This window comes from Enhydra lutris, unplaced genomic scaffold, assembly GCF_002288905.1.
Source record: "Enhydra lutris kenyoni isolate GAN:26980312 unplaced genomic scaffold, ASM228890v2 scaffoldscaffold14, whole genome shotgun sequence".
In the NCBI taxonomy this organism is placed as follows: Eukaryota; Metazoa; Chordata; class Mammalia; order Carnivora; family Mustelidae; genus Enhydra; species Enhydra lutris.
Window position 1 is genome coordinate 23222540 of NW_019154098.1, and position 12545 is coordinate 23235084.

The following is a 12545-nucleotide window of genomic DNA, read 5'->3' on the forward strand; positions in this document are numbered from 1 at the left end:
GGAAGCAGGCTCCCTGCTGAGCAGAGAGCCTGATGCGGGGCTCGATCCCAGGACCCTGGGATCATGACCTGAGCCGAAGGCAGAGGCTTTAACCCACTGAGCCACCCAGGTGCCCCCAGAGCTAAGTTTTATGGGTAGGGAAACTGAGGTACTGAAATTGGTTATGGGATTGGCTCCCATCACAACTCGCCGGATGTAGGACTCTGGCCAACACAACTGGCAGGTCCTAGGAATAGGACCAAGGTTTCCCTCCCTGGGACACCCTGATTCTCAAGAACGGCTGAGGCTTCTCAGACCCGCATCTCCAATTAGGCTTAAGAAATATTACAGGGACTAGAGATCCTGCCGGGAGAGAACCCGTTTTGACAAAGAGAGGCTTGAATCAGGAAACCAGATGTTGCTTCAGGCCGCAAGAGCCCCGGCACTGTCAGAGCCATGAGTCCTGGGCGGCAGTCTGTCAGGGACGAGTGGACGTGCAGAAACTGGGTCTCTCTTTTTCCTTCGGCTAGCTGGTTTCTAATGTCCCTTGAGTGGCCCATATCGAGGTTGCCTCTCAGTGGAGACAGATCCTGAAACCAAAGTAGATTCCTGCCTAGATGGCTGTGATACCATTGGTCACACTCAGTCTCACTAAGCCTGTCCTGAGGTGGAGCAAAATATCCCACCCTTTCACCCCAGTCTGTGGTGGTGGTCATCAACCAGGAGGGCATGTCAGAACCTCCCAAAGGGGCCCCGGGGGGGCCGGGGGAGTTGGGAGTATACGGTATAGTTTAAACAAGCTTGTGTAATAGTATAGTTTAATTTTGTACTTTAGACATTATAAGAAGAATCTGTCGGTTTTGTGATTTGCCCATCTTGGCATTTACCTCAGTGAACTACCAGAAGTGAAGCTCATTCAAATTTTTTTGGCCACTTGGGATAACCCGTCATTCTAAAAATTGTTGGGAGACTGGGATATTTTAATGTTTATTAAGAGGGGGAAAAAAAAAGAAGAAGAAGAAGACGGAAATAAAAATAGACTCTTTTCTAGTTGCCCGGTTGAAACAACAGTCCTGAACCGGGGATCCTGGACACAGTCACAGCAATAGCGTGAAGACTAAAAATGATGAAATGCCATGTCTTTGAAAGGGCTGTTCCAGCTTTCAGCAGGGACAAGGGTGGTTAGTGAGTGGGCTTTGCGTTGTTTGGAAAGCCTGCTGCTCTGGGTTGGCAGAATTGGTGAGAGCGGGGAGTGTCAGAGCAGGTCCGTTGCTAGGACCTCAGGTCTCCGAAACTTAACTCCAGCAAGGAAGTTAGAGACGTTCCTGGGTGACAGAGGTCCAAGTGAAGCAGGGCCTTACCAACTGAGGATGTAAAGGTCCCACTTAGCACCTAGTGCTGTTCAAAAGTTTTTTGACTTTGAAAGGTTAGCAGGAGGTGGAGAACTCCTATTTACATACAAGAGTTTTAAGCCACCAAGACTTGGGGTTTGTTGTCATGACAGCAAAACTTAAACTGTTCTGACTTACTAATCCTCAGTTTTCTCATCTGCAAAATGGGAGTAAGAGGAACCTCATACGGCTGTTGTGAGACTTCAATGAATTAATGTTTACAAATTGTGTAGTCAGTGTCTTCTGTGCACAGGAGGCTCAATAAAAGGTAGCCATGTTGATACTGTGCTGATACCATGTCACAGTGTCGAAAACAGATTTTTCCTTCAGCCATTGGTATGGTCACTTGCGAAAGCTCTAAAGAATGGGGCATTTTGTATCGATTCCGTAGGGTGTTGAATTCCCAGGGGATGAGTTAGATTTTGCTCTAATTAATCCACACTCTCTCAACCAGGCTTCACCATGTCTGCAAGGATTTATTCATTTTATCCTTCTTAACTGAGGACCTCTTCCACACCAGGCCTTGTGGCGGGCCCAGGAGAAACTGGGGGAATAAATGGGAATTACTGCCTGCATCACTGTGAGTCCTCTGGGTGCTCAGGGAAGCAGATGCCCTTTGAGAGAAATAGGGGCGGGAGCGGGAGGGACGCAGAGAGTCTGCAGGGAGCCCTGTGAAGGAAAGAGAGCAGGAAGGAACATGGGTAGAAGAGGCCCAGACGGCTGCCCAGTTCTAAGACCGTTTTGGCCCGGCAGTGGAGTCCCGCATGTGGCAGGAGCGACCTGCCTCCCATGCTTGCTAAGTCAGTGGCTGGGGGTAGCCCACAGGAAGGGAGGCCGTGGCACAGCACCTTGGCCAATTTGAAGCACAGCAACCAGGGCTGTGGGAGACCTGAGGGGCCCATTTTTAGGGCTGCCCTGCTGTCTTCACGGACTTTACAGTTTGGAGGGGGAAACAGGCCTTAAATAGTCTCAGAAACAATGCATGATTTGCAATTGTGATTAGAGCCACGGAAGAGAAGCCCAGGAGACCATGAGATGGTTTCACAGAGAGCCTGCTCTTATGAAAGGTTGGGAAGACTTCCTAGAGGAAGGGGTTTCCTGGGGCTGAGGTTAGAAAGACAAGCAGAAGTTGGTCAGGTGAAGAGGGGCCAGAGACAGATTCCAGAGAGAGTAAGAGGCATTCCAGGAAAAGACAATAGAATTGATGCTTGACAAATTGTCCTAGAAATTCTGGGGGCTTAAAAAAGGATCATTTCTATGCTTTCCTAATTTTCTTTCCTTTGGGATTTAATGGTGGCATTTTTTCCTAGGAAAAAGAACAGTCCCCATTCCCCACCAAGCAAACATTGTTGTTATATACATACAATATCTAAGAAGTCTGGGTTTATCCACTTCTTGGGGGACTGGGACATGCTGGCCTTACGGATGAAGAATTTACCAGGCCGCTGTTACCAAGAAGCTCTCAATGTTGAGGAGAGACCCCAGTCCTCTCCCCTGTACTGAAAAATGATGAAGTGCAGAAATAGGTTATAAAATGAGTCCTGTGAGTGTGTCTCAAGGACACAATATGTCACCTTAATGTTTGACGACGGACAGCAAGAGTCTAAGCATGAGGTTGATGGTGTCCTGTCCACCCGACCCCACGCGGCCTCCCAGCCATAGGCTCTGTCAGGTCCTCCCTGTGTGGGGAGCTCTGCACAGGTCACGGAGATGACGGGGTGGTTCGTGTGCACCAACCCAGATTCACGCAGACGGGTGTTAGTGAGAGGGGCCGGGAGAGGCGGAGATCTCCCGACTTTCCTGTGAGCCCTTCTCTGAAAGCCATGGCTTTTCTTAAGCCCTAGAAAGCTTAGCTGATTTCTAAAATAGGCTGGTACTCTTAAAACCTGTTTCCCTTCACCTAAACACCCCACCCAGACCCTCTGACCTGGATGTCAAAGACTCTGGTCCTAAGAGAGTCCCAGATGATTCCGGGCCCTTCGGGACAGGAGGTCCTACTTTGAGTTCTCACACTGTTCCCATTCAGTTTCTGTGCCCCTGCAGGGGCCCGTTGTCTTTTCCTCTCCTGCCTTAAATATATTAGCAATATGTATAAATCTCAGCAGCCTTCTCTTATAGGAGACTAACATTTTTAATATCACTTAAAAGACATCAGCTCTGTGTGACGAAGCATTCAGTTCAGTTTCCTGCCCGCCCGTGCACCTGAGGAATGATCCTTACTAGATCAGAACCTGTCTCGGGCTGTGCTAGCGTCTAGGGCGTTATCCGCCGTCGCCGGTGAGAGAGGCCTACTTCCTCCCACGCAGCCTCCAGAGCGCGTCTCCAAGTCCGCACGCCTCTTGGTGCATCTGCTGCTGCTTTACCGAGGCCTGAGGAGCCGCTGACGGTGATCGGCAGGAGAGTGTTTCCAAGAATATTTTAAAAAGAAACAAGAATGAAAGGGAAGAGGAAAGAAAGGGAGAAAAGCAATGCAAGTAAGAGAGAGGGAGAGAGGTTTTGTTGAAGAATGACAGCGAACAAGTCGGCCTCTGCCTGCTGCGTGTGATTGATTGTACAGACCAGGACGCCGGCCTTCTGAGGTACAAGCTGCCAGCTGGCACTCGCTGCGCCACCCATATGACACCCGCATTTGGAACAGAGAAGTTCTGTATTTAAAGTGCTGACTGCGGTGTTTCTGGCTTGCGTTTTCTCAGTCCCTGCTTGGTTTCGAAGCACAAGAATCTGGGGTTTAAAAGGGGGCAGAGGGTGGGCATGGGGACACCTGCGTTTCTGTGGCATGCCCTGCCATGGAGACGGTGGTTTAGACACAGTCTAGATCCAGAGAGGGTGGGAAGGCCAGCTCTCACCTCTGCTCACTTTGTTGTCTCTTTTATCCCTCCCACTACCATTCCTTCTGGGAGAGAAGTCTCAGGTGGTGTCTATACAGCATTAGAGAAGCCACGGAAAATGTAAGCCCCACAGAATAATTCTCCAGGTTGTCTAGGTAGATGCCTTTTATGACATGACCTTTCTCAGATGGAGCCTTCAAAATGGCCCTCCTCCTGCTGAAGACATTGTGTTGTCTCCCCATTGCCGCCTGGATATGCCCCACTTTGAGCTCTGACATTGCCCCCTGCAATTTGAGATGCCGGGAACACGGTGAACTGCCCCCCTGTGATGCCATTCACCATTCTCTGGTGCCGCCCCCCTCACCACACACCTGTGCCATAGGAGGTGTCGAGTGGAGTCCAACCAGGGGAATCGGAGCTCTGTAAGTTCTTCCAACAGGAGGCGTTGAATACAGGGAATTAGTCAGGTAAAGGAGGGCTGAGGCGCCAACAGGGGATGACATGGCTCTCAAGAGATTCGCAAACAGAAAAGGACAAAGGTCACAGATGGGGCCTTGGTCACCTGGCAGAGGTTGCAACCACATAAGCCTGTCCAGCTGAAGTCACTGATGGGACAGAGCTGCCTGAGTCAGGGAAGGGGAGAGAGAGAGAGAGAGAGAGAGAGAGAGATTGATTCTGGCTTTTTCTTCCTTCCTTCCTGTGTCAATTAACTCTGGTTGCCATAACAGAATACCACAGACAGGGTGGCTTACACAACACACATTTATTTTCTCACAGTGCTAGAGGTTGGATGTCCAAGACCACATGGCCTTTCCCCTGTGTGTGCACAGAGAGAGACAGAGAGAGAATGAATGCTCTGGTGTCTCTAACTCCTATAAGAACACCAGTCCTTTCAGATTAAGGCCTCACCACTCTATCTTAGGGCCCTGTCTCCAGATACAATCACACTGGGGGTTAGGGCTTCAACATCTGAATTTTGAGGGGAACACTCCAGTCCATAACACTTACTGTCTCCTCCTAGGATCTCCCATGGGTCAAACCAATGGTTGATACAGGAAGCTGGGAAATGGAGCCTCCAGAGGTCAGGATCTGTGTGATAAAGATAAAGCATGGGGTCATTGTTGGGTTGAGTTGCGTTGGGTACGTGTGTACATGAGTGTGTTCATGTTCACAATTGGCCTTCTGCTAGAAGGGGGGTCGGGAAATGGACAGTGGTTGGGCAACCAAAAGTGTCCACCTCAGAGTGATGCTGAATCTCTTTCTGTCTTTGGAACTAACTATGTTTCTTGAATGTTCATGTTTTTTCTTTGCCTGCGGCCCTCCCCACCCCCTTTTTCTCTTTACCATCCTTTCGCCTAGCTGAGTTCTCGTTAATGCCATCATATCTGTAGGTTAGTTTCTTTCATTTTAACTGCCAAGCACTGTTCTAGGCTCTGACGACATAGAGCCAACCAAGTACCTACCTTCATGGAACTTACATTCTAGCTGGGAAGAGAGGGGTCAAAAATAAATAAATGAGCAAATAATAGTACTGCAGGTAGGGATGTAAAAAAGTACAGAAAAATAAATCAAGGTGGGGAAGATAGGGAGTGCCAGAGGAATGGGTGGTGTGTCTATATTTTATGCTAGTTTGGCCCAAAGGCCTCAGAAATAAGTAGTGTCTAGGCAGAGATTTTAAGGACAGGAGTCATGGTGGTTGCTACACACCGAATACTGGCCCCCCAAATGTGTCCACATTCCAATCTCCACAACCTGTGACTATTACCTTACATTGTAAAGGGACTTTGCAGATGTGATTAGATGAAAGATTTGAGGTGGGCAGATTATTTTGGATTTTCTTTGATGGACCCAGTGTCATCACAAGGGTGTTTATAAGAGGCGAACAAAAAGAGTCAGAGTCAGAGATAGGACATATGACCAAAGTAAGAAGTTGAAGTGATGTGAGGACCAGCCAGGAGTCAAGGAGTATAGATGGCCGCTAAGGGCTGGTAAAGCGACAATAGGAAGCCCATACCCAGGTAATGGGGGAGAATATTTCAGACAGAGGAATAGCTGGTATAAATATTCTGTAATAGGAGGTGCTTGGTACGTTGATTCCATTTACTGAGCATGTACATGATTGGCACTTTTTGCCTCTTCCCACACTCAACACCCAGGGCTTACCTCACTATTAAAATTGCTTATTGGTTTGTGTTTCTCCCCCTTTGACTATAAACCCCTTGATAGCAGGGACCTAGAGGTTTTCATTGCTTTGTCCCCAGTGCAGAATAAATAGCTTAACAAAATGCTGTATCTTAGAAGTTGAAGACTCTTTAGGAAATTCCATCTCTCTATATAAACTCAAGGGACCACATGATGGCCTGTAGAGTGGTCTTTTGGGGTATTTGTCTGCCTAGTGCCAATCTGGATTATGGACTGGGCAAAGAAAGATGTGATGGCGGGCACAGACGGACTGTCCTCCTGGTTTTGTGAGAACAGAGCCCAGGTAATGACATAATTGATCAGGCTCCCTCGTCATCCATGACGCAGGAGGGCCTATCCTTTGTGTGAAGGGTCTTGGTGAGGGTCACTCATTAACGGTGATGGGATCAAGAGATCACTGTTGTGGTTAGGGGAGACCTAGGTCCTCACGGTCACCACCTCATTAAAGAATTTGCTGTTTAGTTCCTGTGTAGTCCCTACCGAGCCCAGCTGCCATGGTAACTGGGAAGTTACCAGAAGCCTTCTGCAGGTCTGAGGATGCGCTTTCCTGCCGTGCATCTCCCTGGGGTGGTCTCTGGCTCTTGTCTGCCTCCCAGCTCGAACACAAGCCTCCGCAGCTGGGGTGAGGCGGCTTTCATCAGAACCCTTGGAAGCTGTTCCGGGGGCTTATACGCTGATTTTTAGGCTGTCTGCTCACCAGCGTCTTCATTATTTCACACTCCAAATACTTGAAACTGCCACTGGGTCACCCTCAGCTCCCTGCAATTAACCGTTGGCTTTGAAAATCCAGCTGTGCTCAGCATTTCACTGATAATTACAGATGCAGGGAAGGAGGTCGAAGCTCTCAAGTCAGACAGTTGTTGCCGGAGGAGGGAGGAAGGGAAGGCGTCAGAAGGAAGATGAGTGTCTGGGTGTGCTGGCAGGGGACAGTGGAGTGCTGGGAAAGAGAGAGGCAACAGGAGAGAAGGTGCACAGCTGTAGAGGCAGATAGGGATGGCCTGAGCCCTGGTCATTAGGACAGGACAAGACAGGCAAGAAAGGGCTCACAGGGAAAGGGAGGGGCTGTGAGAACTGGGAGAAGGTGTGCACGTGTGCACGTGTGCAGAGGGGTTTGTGTGTTGGGGTGGCACTTAGGGATGGAGAAAGGTCGAGGGGATGTTTCCAGAGCACCGGAGACAGAGCAAGGGCCTCTCCCTTTGTTAACTCTATTAGACTTCACCTCAAATGTGTATGTGGTCGGCATTGTTGCTCTCATTTTTATACACAAGAAAATGAAGGCCAAGAAGGGTCGCACAGCTGGCCAAGATGGTGCAGGGCAAGGATGGCAAGGTCAGGATTCAGACCCAGCTAAACCTGACTCTAGACCCTGGGCCACTCTAGTGTTTCTCAGAAATTAGAAAGATGACTGACCAGAGTCAGGCAGTGGATCTGCCTGTTGGGGTTTCGGAGCCCTGAATAGTCTAGGTCATGCTCCAGTGACGAATGACCCCCGTCACAGTGACCCGGGAGCCAGTGGCTTATCTTACAGTCATGCTTCGTGTTCCTTGTGGGTGGCATCACTCCATGACCCAGGCTGATGGGACAGCTTTGACCTTGAAAGTTGTTTGTGGCGTGTACGGTGAACTCTAAGCTGGCTTTTCTGCTTGGGAATGTCACACATCAATAATCTCTTCCTCCCCGGGTTGTTGAGGATCAAGGGAGATGTTACATACACAACAGTCAATAAATGGTATGTTGCTTCCCCTCCTCCTGAATCAGAGCTCTATTTCTCTCAATTTTCAGAACATATATTCAATTTGGATAAAACTGTTAAGAGAAATGATCTAGTTATGAACTGGAGCTCTGTTCCATTAAAAACAAAACAAAACAAAACTTAAAAAAAAATAACCACAAGGTGGGGTGCCTGGGTGGCTTCATCAGTTCAGTGTCCAACTCTTGGTTTCAGCTGGGGTCACAGTCTTAGGGTCGTGGGATCCATTCCACATCGGGCTCCATGCTCAGCAGGGCATCTGCTGGACATTCTGTCCCTCTTCTTGTCCCTCTACCCGTCCTCCCACTCTCTCTCTCTCTCTCTCTCTCTCTCTCACTGTCTCTCAAATAAATAAATAAATCTTTAAAGAAAAAAACACACAAGGTGAAAATAAGCTCTTAAGTTTCTTCATTGCATCTTTCCTTAGTTATAGGTCTGCTTAGTTGGAATGCTGTCAGCTGGGCCCAAGTGTTTTTCAGCAGAAAAGAATTGAGGATTATATCGTTCCTTTGTGCACAGAGTTATTTCATTTGTATTTTGGAGCAGACATGGTGGGAGAATGTTTAAGCTGTTATTGGGATGTGGTTGAAAAACCATTGGTCCCAAGCAGAATAATTATGTGTCAAAACTTCCTTTGAAAATGAATTAGATGAGGGTTTCCCTACATGGGTTCCACATAAGGTAATTCCAAGGCCCATTTTTAGGTATGGCGTGACACCGTGGGGGGTAAACATGGCCGTCATTCTTTGCTCCTCCCCATAGCATGTCCTTTGCAATGTGACTTGGCAGCTTCTCCCATCAAGAGATGAGATGTATTTTTCCTCCTTTGCTTTGGTCCCTAAGAATGGAGAAATGATATTGTCCCACTCCTGAATTATGTCTCAAGAGTAGACCTTGCACACTTCCACTTGCCCTACGGAACCCTGCCCAACCACCGGCACTAGCTTGCCAGGAGATGAGAGACCACATGGAACAAAGGGAAGTTGTTCCCACCAAGGTCATCCTAGATCAGCCAGCCACCTGCCCACCTGGCAGGTAACCCAGACTCATGAACAAGCTCAGCTGAGACAGGAACTGTTCACGTGAGCCCAGCCCAAATTATTAATGTGCAGATTCATCCACCAAATCAATAGTTATTGTTTAAAAATCTCACTTCAGGGGTGCTTTGTTATGCATCAAATGTTAACTGGCATTCAAGGGAAAAAGAGTTCCCTGAACAAGTAAAATGCTGGATTAGATAGAGCAAAACCTATTTCTTTTCCTCTAACCTTTTTTGTGGGCTTTTTATGCTAACCTGTACTGAGAATTTCCAGGATGTTTATAAATATATTTTCCATGGAAAAATCTATCTTTCCACCGTGTTCATGTATCAGGATTTCAGGAAATATTTTGGGGATTGTAGATTTTAAAAATACATTTGGTTCATAGAAGGCTTTTAATCTTCTTTTACTTAGTTATCAATATTTAAAAATCAGGAACAAGACAAAGATGCCTAATATTTGAAACTCCCAGCTCTCTGAGGGCAGAGATCATCTGTACACTGCCACATTCCTAGTTTCTAAAATCCAGCATGCAGTAGTTGCTCAGTAAATACTGAGTAAAATAGAGAGTGAGAGGAAAATGGGACTGTGAACAAAGGCAAATAAAATCACTGGCGTTTGCTGGGAAGGGCTGTATGCCCCAGGACAGAGGGCCGCTACTCAATCACAAGTTGCTAACCAGTACAGATGTATGCTAAATTTTTTTTCCAGCTTTACTGAGGTATAATTGACAAAGTTGTAAGTTATTTAAAGCATACATTGTGGTGATTTGATATACATATATATTATAAAAGGATTCCCTCCCTCTAGTTAAGTAACCCATCTATCATCTCACAGATTTATTATTTTTTCCAGATGTGTGTTATTCGATCCCCAAAATACGTTTAAACTTTCTGACCTTGTCACACATATGTAAACATCAGGAGTTGACCCGTTAACGTGGCTTCTCCTGAAGCAGCAGGACACGACACCATCGGACCGGGAGGCTTTTCTGGCAGTGATGAGCGGGAGGTGAGCGGGAGCTGCCTTCTCCGGGCGGGCACCCACTCGCCCGCTTGCTGTCGTCGTCCTTGTCCTTACGCGGCGGCCCGTTTCCTTCCAGGCCCCGGCAGGCCTCTGAGTTGGAGACACAGCACACGTGGTCCATCCAGGAGCAGCTAGACTAGAGGGGTGATGATTTGTCTCAAAAAGGGAAGACTGTGCTTGGGTGGGTCAGCTGTCATCACATCAGCGTGGCCTGTCATACCTCAAAGGGGCCCCACGCGGTCTGTTTCCCCAGGAGGCCGGTGGGGCCAGCCCAAAGTGCGGGGCAGGGGGAGAGGCTGCACGAGGCTCAAAATAACCAGCAGTCGTGAACGATTCCCTGCAAACCGACCACATACCAGGCGAGGAGCTCGGGATATGGAGATACGTAAGACACACAGAATCCCTTCCTGAAGTCTCCCTAGAAAGACCAAACGAGCACAGTTTTTAGGAGCTGGGATAAATGCAGATCCTAGCACACACTTCGGTGGCACTCAGCCTGTGCCCGGCCCTGTTCGGAGCTCTGCACATAGAGGGACCTTTATTTCTTACAAGAACCCTGTGAGGTGGGCATTATTGCTCTGCTGGTCCAGCGGGCTTTAACTCTCTTTGGCTTGGTCATCAATATTTACAATGAATTAGACAGATGAAGAAACTGAGCCACACGGGAGGGCAATGACCTGCCCCTGGCCACACAGCAGGTCAGTTGCAGGGCTGGGGTTCAACCCAGGAGCTTGAGCAAGAAAATGTTCATGCTCAGCCGCCGTTCAGTGCTCAGTAAGGACTTCTCCGGGGAGGCTGGGGTGGCCCTTTGGAGGTGTAGGCATGTGGCAGATGTGCCAGTGACTGGAAGCCTGGACAGGCAAGGATGCAAAACGGAAAGGGATCAAGGATTCACGTCCTCCCAGCAGGGGAGTCTGCAGCACCGTGGGTGTTTGTCAGTGGCCATGCTGATGGTGCGGGGGCTTCCTCCAACAGGCTCTTTAGAACTGAGTGATGGCGCACCTGCCCATACTTGCAGGGACAGACATGCACGCAGGACTGGTGAATGGACAGCATGGGACTGGGGGTTGACGGTGGAGGCCTCTTTTAAACTGTCACTTTTGCGAGGACAACATTGAAGCAGAAATAAAGCCGCAAGGGACAGGGGGAGCTTGTCTGCAAATTCCTAACTCAGAGGAGAGCGCCGGGGTTCACTTTAGTTGGCACGGCAGTGGGGTGTCCCGGTGTCACAAGCCCCTCATCCTGGGCGCATACCCATCTGGCAGTTCCGTGGAGTTTCCTTCACAGAACCTGTGAATTCTGGATTTGCTCTGAGACTCAAACTTTATGAGAAGCAAGAGCCTGAGTTGCTTTGCTGGTATTTTGCACACCATAGTGACGTACTTCCCGGCGCTAGCACAGCTTTCTGGCATGCATTGTCCAAGAGCTGTTAGTACCCCGCATCACGCCACCATCCTGGAAGGCCTTCTCGGATGCTGTCACCACGAGGTCTTCCCACCACCTGTTACCAGATGTTTTCTCTCTGGAGCCTGTGGAACATTTTATCTGGACTTTGCAGAGGGTAATCTTGAAGAAGCTGTTTACTCTCTTTTCCTTCTTTCTTTACAAAAAGAACATCATTAATAGTAGCAGGGTTGTTGCAAGGATGAAATGAGACCATCTGTAAGTTCTCAGCCCTGTCTGGCACAGAGGGGACCCCAGGTAACTGCTGCTTCTCCCTATTTCTCCTTGCCCTTCCCCTCCCCCCTCTCCATTTTTTCTCTGTCTCCTCTTCTCCTTTCCCTCCTCCTGTTCTTTTTTTCCTTAGTACTATTTATTCGTGGAGTTCGGTAGACATTACCCTTTTATCAAGCCTCTTTGTGGTTTCCTCTCAGCTCTAAACAGGACATGTATCAATCAGGGTCTCAGCAAGAAATAGATGGCATTGTCAAGGCATCTTTAATAAAGGAGCTATTGATAAAGCCTTAAGAACCTAGAGGAAGCAGCTGCCAGTAATGCCCCTAGATCTGAAGGGGTAATGAGGGCATATCGGTTGATTTTTGCTGTGATAATAGACAATTGCAATATCTCAGTGGCTTATGGCAACGGACATGCATTTCCTGTGCCTACTCGTCCTGTGTTTCTACTTGACTCTGCTGGGCTCAGCTGGTTCAGTTGGGCTCAAGTGGGCTTAGCCAGGTACAGTGGACGTGGCTACGCAGCACATACCTTCTCAATGGAGAACCCAGGCTCACCACTGTTTCTCATGGAGACATGCTGTTCTCATGATGGAGGGCAGAAGAAGAGGGCCAGAACCCAAGTGTGCAAGAGCTCTCAGAAGAGAGCAGCC